Here is a 20,541-nt window from a genome sequence, read left to right on the forward strand (position 1 = left end):
GCTAAGTGAAACTTAGGTATTTTTATTTTGCAAATTATTCCGATAAACTTCTATACAAATCAATTAATTTATGGGGAGTTATCCATTGGTGTATTGATAAGACCATTCACTAAATCATTATTAAATTAATCAAAAAAAATTTTAAAATGTAAATATAAATTAGAAATCAAATGACATACAAATGCACTTTCATTGAAGTTAACAATGCAGAAGTCAAAGAACTAACAATAGGTCTAATCAAGCGACCAAATTACAAAGGCAAATGAAGTACCTTAAAAACACCCATTGTTCAATATATACATTTTCTTAATTTCTAAAACACAAATTTTCTAGCATGTCAATACACATGAATTAGAAATTTATGCACATGGTTCATATCCTAATGATTAAAGTTAAAAAAAAATTTGCATTGAAAATTTTTGATTTGAATCTTGATATGAAATGAGAGGAAACTATCTTTCATAATGTGTCTTTAGTACTAATATATCCAAAATTAATAAACTCATTCATGACGGAAAATGGTTACGAAACCACCATTAACACCTCTACATAATCGACATGTTAAAGTCAATATGTGTATTCATGAGGGGAAATGGTTATAAACCGCAATTAAAACCTCCACATATATGCCCTTAAATTTTCATAACTCCCAGCCCAATAATGCACTCATCAATGTTGAATTGAAGGAGAATCAACCTCTACCACTATAAAAAGGGATTATGAGAGTAGGTAAGCATCTTATTCTTACTCTCACTTTTCTATTACTGTTGCAACCTAGAGTCTCCCAAAGTTCCTAACTTAGGCATTGGAGTGATCCCCCAAAGTACACCCCGGGTCCTTCAAGTCATTTACGTTTGGTTCTTTTCAAGTGGTTGCGGTCGAAGGAAGATGAACCAAGGCTGTTCGATTTTTGGCAACAAGTACAATATAAGCACCAACAAAAAAATAAATAAAAAACAAAACAAAAACAAAAAAAAGCCAAAACAAAAACAAAAAAAAGTTGGTGTGCACAACATGATAATCGGTTCAAGAAAGGATTAGAGACCTATAATAAATATATTTAAAATATATGGTTGCACATGCACAAAAAAACACTAATATATGCTAGCATGTAGGGCATAGACAAAATGTTAATTTATGAAATACTACACTTTTATATCAGTAAACGTAAAATCTTTTATTATAGAATGTCAAGTGTGCAAGAAAAAAAAAAGCGTTGCACCTACGAACAAAAACTAATCACCTAGACAATTACAAGACTAAGTAATTTTTTTATAAAAAAAATATATGAGCGTAAAATTAGTTGTCTCCATCTAATAATTATGCATCATGACTAAAATGCTTGAAATATACAAATAACTCCTATTATAAAATCTAATCATAACATAGAAAGAATACTTTAAGAAGAAGAAGAAGAAAATTGATGGCAAAAAACAAGGTCCAACATCAATACTTAAAGTTTCCAATCAAACAATTGTTCACTTCCTCAATTTTTTAATGCGTTCCTCATGGATATAAGATTTAATCTTGTTATATTGTATAACTCCTATACATTAATAATGAATGAGTCTTCCGCCTCGCTCATTCACTTGTATCCATTGTGGATGATACTAGACCATTGATTTTTTTTTTTTTTTTTTTTACCGTGCCAAAATACCTCTAATCAGCGCAAAAATACAATTCGTCATTAAAAATGAAAGTAAGTTATGTCAAATTCCCTCACAAACAAAATGCAATACAAAGTTACTTGTTTCGTATCAGAATCAAATAATCACTATATACTTCACATTTTGGTTTGATTATTTGAGTGCTTCTTTCTATCATCCCCCCAAACCCTAAACTAAATAATACACCCAAATTATTATAGAGCCGACAAATCATCTGATTAGTCACCATTAAAGTATGAAAAAAGGCCCCTTTCCTTCAAAGTTTGGTTTTCAATACTCCTTGAGGGTAAATTTTTTTTAATAGTAGTAGTTTTTCATCGCTATTTAATATTTACTATTTAATTCAAACTATTCAACCTTTGACTCATTTAGCACATGCATCAATATATATTGTTAACTGAAAAAAAACAATACATGTCTTTTTCCCTAATGATTGTGTTATTAGATTTACCACAAGTTTGGGATTGACTACAAATAGCTCACAGGTTTTGTCTTTGCTTTACAGGTAGTGCCAAATAATTTCAAATAAGTGGACTACTCTAGTTGCCCAAAAAGGATAAATGGTAACAAATTTTACAAATGTTGTTATCTTGACTCCACTCAAACTCCTAAAATAGTTTGAAGGGTTGAATTGCAAAACAAGTGGCTTTAATTTTGAAACCATAGGCCTAGAGTACATAAGCAGCTATAGTAATAGACAAAGTTGATATAAATGTTTATACTATCTTTTAATTTGATAAAAAGTTATCAACTCATCAAGGCTTTTGCCAAAAAAGAATACCTTCAAAGCTGGACCAATATTTTGGTCGGCTATCCTTTTACTTATTGTCCATTAAATCATTAGAAAAGCAAAGCTCATTACAGAAAATAAAAATCGAGCATCTCAATTACCTATAAGATTTAAGTGCTTAGTTGGCTTGATCTAATTAGAAAATGATCTAGTTTTTCAAGTGTTTTAGATTTGAATCTTCAAAAGGGTGAGAAAGGATATGAAATGAGAGGAAACTATCTTTTATAATGTGCCTTTAGTACTAATATACCCAAAATTAATAAACTCATTCATGACGGAAAATGGTTACGAAACTACCATTAACACCTCTGCATAATCGACATGTTAAAGTCAATATGTGTATTCATGAGGGGAAATGGTTATAAACCGCAATTAAAACCTCCACATAAATGCCCTTAAATTTTCATAATTCCCATAAGCCCAATAATGCACTCATCAATGTTGAATTGAAGGAGAATCAACCTCTACCACTATAAAAAGGGATTCTAAGAGTAGGTAAGCATCTTATTCTTACTCTCACTTTTCTATTACTGTTGCAACCTAGAGTCTCCCAAAGTTCCTAACTTAGGCATTGGAGTGATCCCCCAAAGTACACCATGGGTCCTCCAAGTCATCTACATTTGGTTCTTTTCACGTGGTTTCGGTCGAAGGAAGATCCACCAAGGTTGTTCGATTTTTGGCAATATAAGCACTAACAAAAAAAACAAAACAAAACAAAACGAAAATCCAAAACAAAAAAAAAAAAAGTTGGTGTGCATGACATGATAATTGATTCAAGAAAGCATTAGAGACCTATCATAAATATATTTAAAATATATGGTTGCACATACACAAAAAAACACTAATATATGCTAGCATGTAGGGCATAGACAAAATGTTTATTTATGAAATACTACACTTTTATATTAGTAAACGTAAAAACTTTTATTATAGAATGTCAAGTGTGCAAAAAAAAAAAAAAAAGCGTTGCACCTACGAACAGAAACTAATCACCTAGACAATCACAAGACTAAATAATTTTTTTATAAAAAAATATATGAGCGTAAAATTAGTTGTCTCCATCTAATAATTATGCATCATGACTAAATGCTTGACATATACAAATAACTCCAATTATAAAATCTAATCATAACATAGAAAGAATACTTTAAGAAGAAGAAGAAGAAGAAGAAGAAAATCGATGGCAAAAAACAAGGCTCAACATCAATAATTAAAGTTTCCAATCAAACAATTGTTCACTTCCTCAATTTTTTAATGCGTTCCTCATGGATATAAGATTTACTCTTGTTATATTGTATAACTCCTATAAATTACTAATGAATGAGTCTTCCACCTCGCTCATTCACTTGTATCCATTGTGGATGTTACTAGACCATTGTTTCTTTTTTTTTTACCATGCCAAAATACCTCTAATCAACGCAAAAACACAATTCAGCATTAAAAATGAAAGCAAGTTATGTCAAATTCGCTCACAAACAAAATGCAATACAAAGTTGTTACTTGTTTTGTATCAAAATCAAATAATCACTATATACTTCGCGTTTTGGTTTGATTATTGAGTGTTTCTTTCAATCATTCCCCCCAAACCTTAAACTAAATAATACACCCAAATTGTTAAGTTTGGAAGAGAAAGATAAAAATCTTTTTGATGCCCTCCTCTTTACAAGAGATACAAGGGTATATATATATACATAAGATAATTGAAAAATGGAAACTATAGATTTTTCTATATGGAAAAAGTATATTACTTTAATACTCCCTCTCAAGTTGGAGCATGGAGATCCGTAATGCCCAACTTGCGTGATAAACTTTGAAAATGATCACGACCCAAAGCTTTGGTGAAAATATCAACAAGCTGACTGTGGGTAGGAATATGTTTAGTGAAAAAGAGGTCAGCTCGTAACTTCTCACGAACAATGTGACAATTGATTTCTATACGTTTTGTACGTTCATGGAAAACTAGATTCTGGGTAATATAAAGAGCCGCTTGGCTGTCAGAATATAAGAGCATAGGCTGAGAATGCGGTACTCCAAGATCATGTAAAAAAGTTTTGAGCCATGTAAGTTCACATGTAGTGGAAGCAAGTGCACGGTACTCAGCTTTGGTGGAGGAGTGAGATACGGTAGTTTGTTTCTTAGTGCACCAGGAAATCAGACTAGTGTCCAATTGAATGAAAAAACCAGTGGTGGAGCGACGAGTGAGGGGACAACTAGCCTAATCCGAATCAGAATAGGCTGAGACTTGAAGAGTGTTGGCAGTAGGAAAAAATAAGCCCTATCTTGGAGAAGTCTTAATGTAATGAAGAATATGTACAGCAGCATCATAATGTGGTCGTCTAGGTTGGTGCATAAATTGACTGAGAATGTTGACCGGAAACACAATGTCGGGACGAGTGATGGTGAGATATATCAAACGTCCAACGAGACGCCAAAATGAGCTTAGATAGGAGAGAAGATCACCATCATTATTATCGAGCTTGAGATTTTATTCCATGGGAAAGTGGACAGGACGAGCACCAAGATGACCGCTATCAGTAAGGATGTCAAGAGCATATTTGCGTTGATTAAGAAATATGCCAGTGGGAGAGCGAGCAACTTCGAGGCCAAGGAAATATTTCAATTTGCCAAGATCCTTTAGTTTGAATTTCTAAGCAAGCATGACTTTGAAAGTACTAATATCGGAGGGATCATTACCTGTCATGAGAATGTCATCAACATAAACAAGTATGAGAGTAAAAGACTAACCCCGAGAACGGGTGAAAAAAGAATGGTCGGCCTGAGATTGAGTGAAACTCCCAACAAATAAAACATAAGATAATTTAGAGAACCAATTGCGAGAGGCTTGCTTAAGACCTTGAAGGGATTTCTGAAAACAACAAACACAAGTCTCCCCTTGTTTGTAATAACCCGGTGGAGGGAGCATATAGACCTCCTCATCGAGGTCACCATGGAGAAAAACGTTGTTGACGTCCAATTGAAGGAGATGCCAATTCTGAGTTACAGCCACTACAAGAACACGCCTAACAGTAACGAGTTTAGCAACAGGAGCAAAAGTGTCAAGATAATCCAAATCTTCTACCTGAGTATAGCCCTTGGCCACCAAGCGAGCTTTGTGTCACTCTATGGATCCATCGGTCTGAAATTTTGTTCTGAACACCCATTTACGGTCAATTGGTTTTTTGCCAGGTGGAAGATGTTGAAAGACCCATGTATGATTGGTTTCTAAGACCTGGATTTCAGAGGCCATGGCATCACGCCAATGTGGGTGCAACACAGCCTGAGAGAATGAGGTGGGTTCAAGATGTTGGGACATGACAGAAAGAAAAGCCAAATGTTGATTAGAGAAACGATGATAAGATAAAAAAGAGGAGAGACAATGAATAGTACTTGAGGAACATCTTGAAACCTATGAAGTTGGGGAGGACTTTGGTAAAGTAGGGCATATATAATCAGCCAAGTAAGAGGGATGTGTGACTGCTCATTTGGGCCGAGAAGAGGTGGGTGGAGGGGGTGGGGGGGAGAGTGTCGGGGAGGATACCAAGGGAGGAGGGGAGAAAGGTAGGGGCTAGGGGCTAGGGGAAGGTGTGTAGGAAGGGTGTATATCAGGAATAGGAAGGTGAAGGATGGGAGAAAATATAGGAGTTGGAGGTATGAGATGATAGGGAAAGATATTTTCTTGAATAGTGACATCACGGGAGATGAGAATTTTTTTGTTTTCAAGATCGTATACACGATAAGCCTTATGATGAGTTGGATAACCCAAGAAAACAAATCGAAGAACGTGAGGAGAGAATTTATCGCAGTGTTGGCGAGTGGTTTGGGCATAGCACAAGCACTTAAACACTCGCAAGTGTGTATAGAATGGTGGTTTCTAAAAAATAAGTTCATAAGGGGACTTATGATTGAGGCTGGGTGAAGGAGTGCGATTAATTAAATAGGTGGCTATTAGAATGCATTCGCCCCAAAAAGAAATGAGAAGACTGGTCTGAAAACATAAACACCGAGCCACATTAAGAAGGTGGCAATGTTTATGCTCGGCAACACCATTTTGCTGAGGTGTATCCACATATGTGCGCTCGTGAAAAATGTCTTGATCATGGAAAAAGGTTTGAAGCAAGGTGGATAGAAATTCTCGACCATTATCAATGCGTACATGCTTAACAGTGCAATTGAAATTATTTTTACCCATGGCGCAAAAATTTTTAAGGCAAGTGAAAGTATCATATTTCAGGCGCATAAGATAAACCCATGTAGCACGTGAGTAGTCATCCACAATTGTTAAAAAATAATGTGCACCAAAGAGTGAAGTTGTAGGATAACCACCCCATAAATCACAATAAATCCAATTAAAACAAAATGTGCCCTTATGTGTATTCAAGGAAAACGGTAAACGAGGGTGCTTTGCTCTAGCACAAACATCACAAGGTAAATGAGGAGAAGAAATATTTAAGGTTTTCGGAATACATGAAATGGAAGGGTGACCGAGACGTTGATGCCAAAGAGTAGCGTCAGAAACACGTTGAGAGTGGAAAACTAAGGCAGAGGGGGGTTTATAGTGGTAAAGCCCATCCCGTACTTCGCACGTTCCAATCAGCCTCCTCGTTGATAGGTCCTGAAAGACACAAAAAAGTGGGAAAAAATATAGTAACACAATTGAAATCAGTGGTAATTTTGCTGATGGATAATAAGTTAAATTTAAATGAAGGCATATAAAGAACATTAGAAAGAGAGTAATTAGGAAAAAATCGCATAGTGCCCGTATGAGTTATAGGAACAATGTCACCATTTGGAAGCTTAATGGGGCATGGCTAATTAAAAAGCTGAATATTATCAAGAGAAGACAAATTAGAAGTCATGTGATCGGAGGCACGTTACCAGCAAAATTAGCAGAAATTGATGTTCAAGGGCGATAAAAGATCCAAGAGTTGATGGTATTGTTTGCTGGTGAGATCAGGGATAACAATCTCAGAAGAGGTTGAAGAACCTATGACCATATTTGCCGCCATAGAAACACCAGATGCTTCCATAACATCATATCAGTTTAGAGGAATCAAACCGCCGAATTTAGTCAAATTCGATCGTTGCAACAATGAAAAAAATATAAACCTTCGATTTGATAATCTTTGAGTTTAAACAGAGAAGCCAAAAGTGTCGTCAAAATGTTGAGACCACTAAGGCCAGCGGAGCTGAAGATGAGCAACCGAAAAAAATGCCGAAAAAGATGGGCGCCGGAAGAGAAAACACTACTGAGATGGATCGCTGGAAAGCTACAAACAGAAACTAGCCAAGACAATGAACTAGAACTAAGAGGGATGATGTTGGAGATGGGAAAGAACCGTCGGATAACTGAGGAATGATGGAGATGAGACTTAGCTAGACTGAGATAATGCTAGAGATGATGACGTCGAAGAATTGAACTGATACGGGATCGTCGAAGAAGACAGCCAGAGTAGCGAGTTGCAGAGGGAACTGGGAATAGCTGAAAAAAACTGAGAGATGACGACCAACGAACACCTGAGCTGCTGGAAATCACCGGAGCTCCACTTGAAGGTCGCCAGAGATAACGGAGAGCGACGACGGATGCGACAGATGCAGTAGTGTCTGGCCGCAGGTGACAGGCTTAGGGAGATAGCCTTGGATGAGGAGGTTCTTGTAGGAAAGACATGAGAGACTGCTACTTCTGCTGAAATTAAAAAGAACCGAGAGGGCTGCCGTTGCTACTCTCGCCAGAAAAGATGGAGATGATGGGGACGACACGAGAGATGCTTTAATACAAATTATTATAGAGCTAATTAAAGTATGAAAAAAGACCCCTTTCCTTAAAATTTTGGTTTTCAATAGTCCTTAAGGGTAATTTTTTTTTTTAATAGTAGTAGTTTTTCGTCTCTATTTATTATTTACTATTTAATTCAAACTATTCAATTGACTCATTTAGCACATGCATAATGAAAAATGAACAATATATATTGTTAAGTAAAAAAAAACAATACTTGTCTTTTTCCACAATGATTGTGTTATTAGATTTATCACAAGTTTGGGATTGACTACAAATAGCTCACAGGTTTTTGTCTTTGCTTTATAGATAGTGCAAAATAATTTCAAATAAGTGGGCTACTCTACTTGCCCAAAAAGGATAAATCATAACAAATTTTTCAAATGTTGTTATCTTGACTCCACTCAAACTCCTAAAATAGTTTGAAGGGTTGAATTGCAAAACAAGTGGCTTTAATTTTGAAAGCATAAGCCTAGAGTACATAAGCAGCTATAGTAATAGACAAAGTTGATATAAATGTTTATAACATCTTTTGATTTGATAAAAAGTTATCAACTCATCAAGGCTTTTGCAAAAAAAGAATACCTTCAAAACTGGACCAATATTTAAGTGCTTAGGTGGCTTGATCTAATAAGAAAATCATCTAGTTTTTCAAGTGTTTTTCTTTTCTAGAAGGGTTGCATTTCATCAATCAAACGAAGTTTTGAATCCTATTGTTTTAGCATTTTAGAAAAAAAAAATAATACAAAGTCTTGTAATCTTTACCAAAAGGCATAAAAAACATTATTTTATCGCTATGCACTACAATTATTGATAGATTAGATAAAAATATCTGCTCAATCAAGCAATTGCCTAGGTTTTAATTGAATCATTTTTGTGACACAAGGGATTTCTATAAATTCCATCCATTTTATTTTGATTTAAATTAAGAACAATGAGGCACGCGTATTTCAAAACTAAGTATCTTTATAAGATTATCGATACAAAAAAATTTTGTGGTTCTTTTATAATGAAGAATCAATTCCAAATATTAATCAAATCCTAAGAAGTGTTAATAGAACCAAAAGTGGTAGCAGCTATGTTAACGCAAGTATATGTTAGGGGGTGACGTGGTGAGAAATAGAATGGAGCAATGGAAGTAAAACAAGGGTGGGGTTGCCACTTTGTCTTTTTTAAGGAAGGATAAAACAAAGAAAACCTTAACCCTATGTTTAAAGAAACCTTAAATTTGGATTTGTATTGGATTTGGATAAATTGTAATATAAAATTGTGTTGAAATTTGTGCAAATCCACCTAAATCCAAATTAAAATCTAAACTCCAAAATTCATGCTCCTAAAATGCAGCTTAATAGTTTATGAATAGAGAAGTGGATTTGGAAAGCAAAGAAGGTGATATGCACCTCATAACATCTATTCTAATAACAGTTGCGCTCATTGGTTGAATATTGTTTAAAAAGAAAAAAAATGAAAAGGAATTTTCTTTAAAAAAAAAATAATAAAAAAGTGAAGAGATGCTTTCCTCGTGCTCCATAAACAAAACACCAACAATAGTGTGATTTTGAGATGAGAGGGATGGATAAAGTCATTATTGTAAACCCGTAAAGCTTTTGAGGGGAGACTTAAAAAGGGGGTGGGCTCAAGTACTTTTCAATACTAGGTTTTGTTTAGAGATGTTGATGGTGGGAGTTGCATGGCAATCTCCAAACAAGAAAGCCAAAAAATATGAAAAACTCTTAACTAAGAAAACAAAAAGATTGGGAAGTCGAGTTGCCACCTTATTTTTTTAAGAAGGGAAAAACAAAGAAAAACCCTAAGAGATTCTGTGCAGGGTGCCAATGAAAGGGATTGATAGTTCCCAAACGAGAAGAGTTTTGGGGTAAAATAGTTAAAAGCGCAAGACATGGAGTCGCTACCTTTATTATTATTTTTTTTTAAAGAAAACTCAAGGAAAATAAAGAAAACTCCTAAAAAAAAGTTTACAAAAATAAAATTTTGAGTTTAAGAGTACATTTGTGCGTAAAGAATGTGGTCAGCCAACCATCTCAATGATGATTAGCTGTTTAGCCCCCTTAATGGCACCCATTATTAGAATGGTTACTATAAATACACATGTGTTGCCTTCAAAAATAAAAGAAAGTGAAGATAAAATAGAAAATATCCCTTTTTGTCCTCTAGTGTTGGTATCACTACCCAAACACTCCAACATGACTTCAAGGAGTCCATAGTATTGCTCTAAAAAGGGGTAATTGGTCTCAAAACTCTACGCTTGATGAAAACATGCTGATGATGATGGTGATAAGAAAATGGTTTGAAAATGTCAGGCTTGTATTACTGATCTGAAAATCAAAGTTTAAGAAAATTGGCACTAGATCTGTATTACCAGTTTTTGAAAATGGTGAGTTTTTGAGAAAGCGTTTTGAGTTGAAAATGATTATATGCATGAGTTTAAGAAAAAAAAATTTTCATCATTGGCCATTTATAGTCAAGAAAACTCTAGAAAACATACTATTTTTGGATTTTTGAAAGCATTTTTTTTCTAACAGCAAAATTCTGACATTAAACAAATAAATATGGTTCATTTAGTCTAATTCTATTGATTGTAGTCATAATCCTTCTCGTGTATATATATGATATACCCTAAATATATCAGCATATAAAAGGAAGTCAAAACCCAGCAATCATTACCCAAGGCAAATCCTTTGGTAAGAGCAATTAACTCTAATCCAATAATGAAGGGAGAGATCCACATTGATGCTTTAAACCTCCGAAGTGATCCACCCCCCCGCGTCATAATGACAGATCACCCCAAGGGTCAAACCTTGCCACTACAAAGAAGGGTGATGCAAACAAGCCAAGGTAACTCACTCTTAACCCACTTTATTGTTGCATTCAACCTCTTTGAAGCGTTCCCTTACTTAGCCATCGGAGTTATCCCCAAGAGGACACCCCGGGTCCTCCAAGCCTACTGTGTTTCCATCCTTTTCAAGCCATCAAAAGTTAGAAAGCAACGTCGTATGTCATCACCAATTTTATCCCGCAACAGTTGGCGCCATCTGTGGGAACCTGCTTCTGAGAGGTACTCATCTTGCTTTCGACCTCCAACATTCAAATAATGCCAACCACTCATGGCTTTAGCTCTGGCCCTGCTGTTGGAAAAGAATTACCTCAATCCATCCACTCCACACCTGCAAAACATTCAGGAGTCACCAAGGAGGAATTTCTTGCCTTCCAAAAGAAGATGGAGAATATGTTCAACCTAATCTTACAGCAAAAGAGTCAGGAAGAGCATGTCCCCCACCAACAATAGGTTAGCCTTAACCCACTTAAGAAAGCAGAGGAACTGAAGGAGAGTGAGGAAAAACTAACCTCACTAAGAAGGTGGAAGACGCGAATAGCATAGGAGTTAACGTGCAAAGATCGACCGAGTTGGAGGAAAGGATTAAAAAAATAGACCAAATTGAGAAGATGATGAAAGAAGGCCAAACCAACTCCTTCTATGGGGAAGCCTCTCTAAGATCCTCAGAGCCGCCATTCGCTAAAGAAGTTATGGAGGTCCCGATGCCCAGCAAATTCAAAATGCCAACCTTTGAAAGGTATAGGGGTTTGTCTGACCCGATCGATCATCTGGACACCTTCAAGGTGTTTATGCAACTGCAGGGCGCACCTAATGCCATTATGTGTCGGGCATTTTCTGCAACCCTTAAAGGTAGTGCCAGAGATTGGTACCAAACCCTATGGTCTGGATCAATCAGTTCTTTCTTGGAGATGGAGTAGCGTTTCGCCAATCATTTCCTCAGTAGTCAGAGAATCGTCAAAACGTTGGCTCATCTGATGAGCATGGTTCAGGGAGAAAGGGAGACGCGAAAAAAGTTCATGCACCGCTTCATCATCGCGACCATGGAGATCCACAACCTAGACATTGGAGTGGCATTAGCAGCCCTGACGACGACCCTTCAGCCAGGAAACTTTCTTTCTTCTCTAAGAAAGAGACCCCCAGCTGACATGGGGGAACTAATGGCAAGAGCACAGAAGTATATTAATCTAGAAGAGGTAATGGACACAAGAAGAGAGCGAACTTATCTAAAGAGAAAAAGTTCAAAGGATATGGGGGAGACCTCTAAAATAGGGAAGGGGCAAGAGAGTAACAAGTTGCATAGTAGCCCTAGGGGGTTAGGACATACAAGTAATTTCCGATCCTACACCCCTCTAGATATCTCGCATGCCAATGCCCTAAGGGGTTCTGACCTAATCTAGCATAACCAAGAAAATTGTTCCATAAAATTGCATCTCTGACAGTCATGTACTCGAACATTTTGTGTGTCTTTATTAAATTATCAAATTTTGCATACATACCTATAACTACATTGTCTCTCGCGCTATTCGATTTCAGCCCAAAAAATGAGCATCACTCATTAGCCGGCCCAACTGACGAGGAAAGCTCGTGAGGCCTGAAGATTGCCCAACAAATGAGCTTAACTCAATTGGTGAGATCGGCCCAACTGACGAGCAAAGCTCGTGAGGCTAGAAGATTGCCCAACAAATGAGCATAGCTCATTAGGCGAGATCGGCCCAACTGACGAGCAAAGCCTGTGAGGCCAGATGATTGCCCAACAAATGAGCATAGCTTATTTAGGCGAGATCGGCCCAACTGACGAGCAAAGCTCGTGAGGCCAGAAGATTGCCCAACAAATGAGAAATGCTTATTAGGTAAGATCCCTAACTGACGAGCAAAGCTCGTAAGAATAGAAGAATGTCCAACAAATTAGCACAGCTCATTAGGCAAAGAAAGCCCAATTGACGAGCACAGCTCGTGAGGCCATATAACCGCTAGAGAGCAGCTTGGTAAAAATGCTCCAGAGAGCAACTCGGCAAAATTGCTTTAAAGAGCAACTCGACAAAATGCTACAGAGAGCAGCTCGACACAAATGCTCCAGAGAGCAGCTCGGCACAAACGCTCCAGAGAGCAGCTTGGCAAAACTTGCTCACAAAGAGTAGCTCAAAAAAAAATTCAATCAAGAGCAGCTCGACAAGAAATGATACGACGAACAACTCTTCTAGAAATGTCAAGACGAGTAGCTCGGTAGAAAATGCCCACGAAGAGCAGCTCGGCAAAAACAACTTGACAAAAAGTGCCTTGAAGAGCAGCTCGACCTAAGATGCCCACGAAGAGTAGCTCAGCAAAAAACAGTTTGGCAAGAAGTGCCTTGAAGAGCAGCTCGGCAAAAAATACCCACGAAGAGTAGCTTAGCAAAGTAGCTTGGCAAGAAGTGCATTGAAGAGTAGCTCGGTAGAAGATGCCCACGAAGAGCAGCTCAGCAAGAAGTCCCTTGAAGAGCATCTAGGTAGAAGTTGCCCACGAAGAGCAGCTCGACAGAAGTTGCCCTCGAAGGACAGTTTGGAAAAAATAGCTCGGCAAGAAGTGCCTTGAAGAGCAGTTAGGCAAAAGTTGCCCATGAAGGATAGCTCGGCAAAAACAGCTCCGCAAGAAGTGCCTTGAAGAGCAGTGCGGCAGAAGTTGCCCACGAAGGACAGCTCTGCAAAAATAGCTTGGCAAGAAGTGCCTTGAAGAGCAGCTCAGCAGAAGTTGCCCACGAAGGACAGCTTGGCAAAAACTGCTCGAGGAGAACAACTCGGTAAAAATAGCTTGGCGAGAATAGCTTGGCAAGGGCAGCTCAATACAAATAGTTAATGAAAATTCAAATCGGAAAATCGGCTCGACAAAGCCATGTTCACCTCCACCTCAGCTCGGACTAGCCGATGCCCCCTCGAGTCTGGCTCGGCAAAACCCGAAGTGTCACAAGATCAACTCAGGTAAGCCGAGCATGCCCCAAATCTGGCTTGGCAAGCTATAGATAAAGAAGTAGCTAAAGAGGGTGTTAAAAAAATTTTCCGGGGGCACCCAAAAAGGCTCGTCCATAAGCATTACAGCTTAGTCCATAGAGCGAAGGCTTGGGCCGAGAAATCTTTTATTAAGAAACCACACATCATTACCTAGGATCAGGTTATGGCCTAGATCAAACAAAACCAGGCTCCACAAAAACCTAATAGGAACAACTTTCAAACTTTAGGAACATGGTTCAAAACTTTGAAACTAAAGGGGGGGGGGGGGGAGACAACTGATATGCCCTAAATATATCAGCTTATAAAAGGAAGTCAAAACCCAACAATCACTACCCAAGTCAAATCCTATGGTAAGAGCAATTAACTCTAACCCAATAATGAAGGGAGAGATCCATGTTGGCGCTTTAAACCTTCAAAGTGATCCATGCCCCTACATCATAATGACATATCACCCCAAGGGTCAAACCTCACCACTATAAAGAAGGGTGATGCAAGCAAGCCAAGGTAACTCACTCTTAACCCACTTTACTGTTGCATTCAACCTCTTTGAAGCGTTCCCTTATTTAGGCATCGCAGTTATCCCCCGGAGTACACCCTATGAATGACACCGACCCGCCACATGGGCCCCAAGTACTACTTTAGTGACGTTAGTGTACCTGATACCTTATTCATCAAATATAAAATACACATATGCTATAGAAATAAAATATAAAATCCTCAAATTACATTACCAAAGTTCTAATTATCTTTATACACACATATATCCATTTTCACATAATTACATCCCATAAAACTAAACCAAAATAAAATCTCTATCTACACACTACCTACATAAAATTCACACCACTAGCCCGGCTCCTCTAGTCTGCTAGACCCGATCTATAAGATTCCCTAAAAACACAGTTTGTAAAGTAAGGATGAGGCACAACTCAATAAGGGAAAGACTAAGTTAATGTCAATGTGTGGCCAGCATGCATTTAGTTTACAGAAAATAACCAGTTCACTAAGCAGATAAACACGTTTAGAAAAACATTCTTAATTTATACTCACACACACAATTAATCGAGGATAGGGAAGATTACCAGCCCATACAAGTAGTTTCCCTTTGCTTTAGCACCATTACTACTATCAGGGCACTCACCTTTCTCAGTAAGCTCTCGAATTTATCTTATTAATTAATCGTATTCACATAAATTAACAGATATACATATAAAACACTTCTTGTGACAAACACGCCATTTACATCCCTATGGCATGGGTTGTGCGGCCCGAAGGTTGGACTAATGTCCTGGGGGATCCACCTAGACAGTAGTCATCTATACTCTTCGCTAACATACTCTGCGAGTACACGTAACTCCAACTTCTGGTCCGATTGCCCTCACCTAGAGGGGTGCATTCTCCTCACGTAGGCAAATCAGATAAGGCCACCCTACACCTCTCAGTACAGGTGTGGGCGCACGCGGCCACATAACAAATCTCTAGCAATGGTACCGTGCTCACACTACACTAGTCCCCAAGGTTCCTAAAGCATATTATGCAATTTAGATAATAAAAAATACCATTTAAAATATCAATTCACATATATTTCCTGTTATTCCAAAAACCTGGCCCCCGGCCACAAAATGCAACCCGGCATATAGCCATCAATTAAAACTCAGCCCTCAGCCGTCAAATAATAATCTTGGACCTTGGCCAATCAAATAGTACCCCGCCACTGGCCGTTATTTCAAACTCCTGCATTTCATAAACAGTTCCAATATTTTCACAAGCATTCGAGTATTTTTCACAACAATTCCAGTATTTCTCAAACAATTCAATATTTCAAAACCCCAAATCCGGATATACAATAATCCATACAAATTAAATCATCTGCTACAAAATTTTCCACATTTTAACATATCCATTTAAATAAACAAGCTTTCCACCGTTCATTTATTCAAAAATATCATACCGTATATTCTACGTTTGTAAATCCCATTTCGAACGGTGGGTTTCCAAAATAGCATTTAAATTTCCAAATAAATAAATGTATTAATTTAATTGGTTCAAATTAAATAAAATTTCTGACTTAACTTAATCCCCTTACCTGATTCCTAAAAAAACCCGTTAATACCTCGGCCTACGCCCCAGGCGTTAAAAAAAATTCCTAAGCCCCGAAATTCAAAATTCACTATATTATTCGTCACAATCCCTAGAACAACTTTCCCTAAATTTTTCCTAAGTTCTGAATACCTTAAATAGCCTAATAAAAGCCTAAATTATTAAACTTTCCCCTGATTTAGGATTGGTACCCTGGAGTTCCAATTCGAAAACTCGCTCCGGTTAGATTGTAGAGAATCTCCCACGAGTCTTCTGGAAATTTTCATTCGTTAATAGGGCTTATAATTTAAGAGAAATTGAGGTAAGTTTGGGATTTGGCCTTACCCGAGGAGATATGCCTATGCCGCTCCCATGAGAGATTCGCTCCAGTAGAAATGTTGGTGGCTGCGAGCAAAGCCCAATGGTATTTTCGAATTTTTGATCAGCCGAATAATGGAGAAGAGATGGAGGGAAGTGGGAGAGAGGAGAGAGGAGACAAAGGACTGCGCAGCTTCTGTGCGTAGACTGAAAAAGAAAAGAAAAGAAAAGAAGGCTCCTGAAGGATCTTTGATCCTTCAAGATAACTGAACATTTATATATATAATAATAATTATTTTTTTTAATTAATTTTTTTAAAATTTAAAATTTTAATTTTTTAATAATACATTTTTAATTTTTTTTAAATTTATTTATTTATTTATTAGGATCACTTCATTCTCCCCTCACAAAAATTTCGTCCTCGAAATTTGTTAACTACTATCGATCACATTCTTAACTCACGATCCATGTTTACAAAAGAGTCAATAGCCACCCACATAGCAGTCCCATCCTAAGTTTATTAACTACCCTCACTTATGGTAAAGGAATACCATGGTTTCAATACTGCCTTTGGGAAATTACAATAACCATAACAAATTTTCCCAAAGACTATCCAAAATTGAAACTATATATAACTAACCACACAACCTTCTCTAATCCTTCAACATACAATTATACCCTTACCCATTTGGCACTAGCCCTCGCTGAACAGTTGTGGGTACTTCTGGCGTATTTCCGTTTCTAACTCCCAAGAGGCCTCCTCAACTGTACGATTTCTCCATAGCATTTTCACTAATGGTATATGTCATGCCCTGAACCCCACAATGGGACCCAGGGGTGAAAATGTAACCTAACCTATCCCTATATCATACAAATAATCCACAAATACGATACAAATGATGAGGGTCCGACCCCGTGGGGTTCCCAGGCACCCTAAACACATCCAACACAATCATATACGCAGCGGAAAAAGGTCATTCTATATATACATATGTAGTACCATACCAGAGTCTATATAAGAGTAGAAATAAGCTCTATCAAAACGTACAAACGGGTGCCCAAATACATCTCAAAATGACAACCCACCAAAATACAGTCCTAGCACTTACCCAAGCACTAATCGCAGTATACCGGCCACTACGCTCCCTACACTAGGACGCTAGTTCCTATTACTCGAAGGACCTGTGAAAATGTACATATGGCAGGGGTGAGACACCTCTTAGTAAGGAAAAACACAAGTCATATTGGTATGTGGCATTTGAGTGTTATCATGATGCAACATACACACACTTAAATGCAGTCGAGTACTAGTTTACACAGTGCATACACACACACATGCACATGATTAGCAAATCCGGTGTCGTCGCACCCTTCGGCCCAAAGTCGGCCCGCGACAGACGGCACTGGCCAGTAGCCAATGCGCAAACACGGCACCACCGACACATGGTTAGACCTTGACTCCCATGGCATTGTACCGGCGCTAACTGGTGGATCCACACCCTTAGGCCTAATCTTCCGGTATAGGCTCACGCCCTCGGATATAAAGCCGGACACTCTTACCTACGTGGCAGGTGATAAACACATGCCCTTAGACATAGAGCCAGACACTCTTGCCTACGTGGCAGGCGATAAACACACGCCGTCGGATATAGAGCCGGACACTCTCAGTACCTGGAACAATTCGAAACCCCGTTCCTACTAGCATTTCAATAGTCACACACACATGCATACTCATATAACCAAATAAACCACACCCATTTGGTAATCTAAATCATGGTTTTCGAAAAAAATATAGTTTAAACAAGTCAAGGCACGACCATCCCAATAATCTAGTATAAATCTACATATACACCCGATTTTCAACAAAAGCAAGGATGCAGCTCGTCGTCCCCTTTTTCCCAAAACTGTAATAATGAAAAATCCATAGTTTTCCCTGTTAGATCCCCCCAAATGAGTAGCCAAAAAACACAAAGGATCGTGAACCACAGTTCTACCGAGCCCGATTTCAAAAATAATCGATATAAACACAATTCCCTTTACCTTTTCCCCAAATAGCAAATCCCAAACTCCAAGGGCCCTAAACAGCAAACCGAGTTCCAAAACCTACAAATCACATTATAGAATATACTCACAAGACTGTTTTCTACAAAACTATAGGATCATAAATGAAAACCGAGCCTTACTTCGATTTTACGCCGAAACCCGAAAATCTACGAAACAGGATTCCGATCTGTAGAACTTATAGAGAATCCTTCCACGATCCTTGTGGTAACTTCAGATTCCCGATTCCAGCAACAATCGGCAAAGAAATCTAGAAAGATAGAGAGTAGGGAGAGTTCTAGAGAGAGAGATAGATATTTGAAGTTTTCTTAGTTGAGAAGTAAAGAAATTGCTATTTATAGCCCCTTTCACCAGGGCAAACTCGTCGACGAGTTGGTGTCCTCATTGATGAGACTCTATAGTACACTCATCGACAAGATGGAAAATTCGTCGACGAATCCTGATATCACCGTTTCTTGAAACTCCTTGGTTTCTCCTCGTCGACGAGCCTTTGAATTTCGTCGACGAGAAGGACAAATACTTCGTTGACAAAAGTCGGGCTCTTACAGTATATCCTTAGTACGCAGTTCCTACATTTTTCGATCCAAAATCTGAACTGGTACCTCCTCATATGCTAAAGTATCCTCGATCTCCAACGATTCATAACTGATCATATATGAGGGGTCTGAAACGTACCTCCTCAACATGTACACATGGAACACGTTGTGTATCCTGGACAGTGCTGGGGGTAGTGTTATTATGTATGCTATTGAACCAATCCTCTCTAGAATCTCGAACAGCCCAATGTATCTAGGGTTCAACTTGCCCTTCTTTCCATACCTCATCACCCCCTTCATCGGAGCATTCCTCAAGAATATCATATCACCTACTTCAAATTCTAACTCTCGTCGACAAGTATCCGCATAAATCTTTTGTCGAATCTGGGATATCTTGGTCCTTTCTCTGATAAGTTCGACCTTTGTAGACCCCTGCTGAACAAGTTATGGTCCCAAAATCTGCCGCTCGCCTACTTCATCCCAGTACAACAGAGATCTGCACCGGCAACCATACAAAGCCTCATATGGTGTCATTCCAATGCTGGCCTGGTGACTATTATTGTATGCAAACTTAAGCAACGGCAGATATCGGATCTAACTGCCCCCAAAATCTAACACACATGCCCGTAACATATCCTCGAGAATATGAATGGTTCATTTAGACTGCCCATCCATTTGAGGGTGAAATGTAGTACTGAAAGTGAGTTGAGAACCCAACACTTCCTGCAAAATTTTCCAGAAACAGGAAGTGAACCGCGGATCCCGATCTGAAATGATGGATATGGGCACGCCATGTATTCTGACTATCTTCTAAACATAAAGTTCTGCCAACTTATCCATGGAATAACTGGTTCTAACTGGAATAAAATAGGCAGTCTTTGTCAATCTGTCAACCACTACCCATATGGCATTTTGCCCATCCAACGCTGAAGGCAACCCCGATACAAAGTCTAATGAAATATACTCCCACTTCCATGTAAGGATGTCAAGTGGTTGAAGTGATCTCGTTGGCCTCTAGTGTTCTGCCTTCACCTACTGACATGTTAAGCACTGACCCACAAATTTAGCAATTTTCCTTTTCATGTTACTCCACCAGAACGATTCTTGCAAGATCTTCGTGCTACCTAGGTGAATAGTATAAAGAGAACGGTGAGCTTCCCCTAGAATCGTCCTCTTTATCTCTACGTCATCTGGCACACACAGTCAAGTGTGAAATCTGAGAACTCCATCCTCAGCAACATTAAAGTCTATATGCTGCTCATCTTGTATCTTCCCTACAATCTCTATCAACTTTGCATCTTTCAACTGAGTTGTTCTAATCCTCTCCCATAAAGTCGGTTGAACCACTAGACTAGAAATGAATGCTTGATTATTCCCTTCTACCAATTCTACACCCAACCTCTCCAGGTCCATCACGATATGATGAGAAGTCACAATAGATGAGGCTAACGTACCCCTAGATTTCCGGCTCAATGC

The sequence above is a fragment of the Malania oleifera genome, chromosome 13, assembly GCF_029873635.1.
Source record: "Malania oleifera isolate guangnan ecotype guangnan chromosome 13, ASM2987363v1, whole genome shotgun sequence".
Lineage (NCBI taxonomy): Eukaryota > Viridiplantae > Streptophyta > Magnoliopsida > Santalales > Ximeniaceae > Malania > Malania oleifera.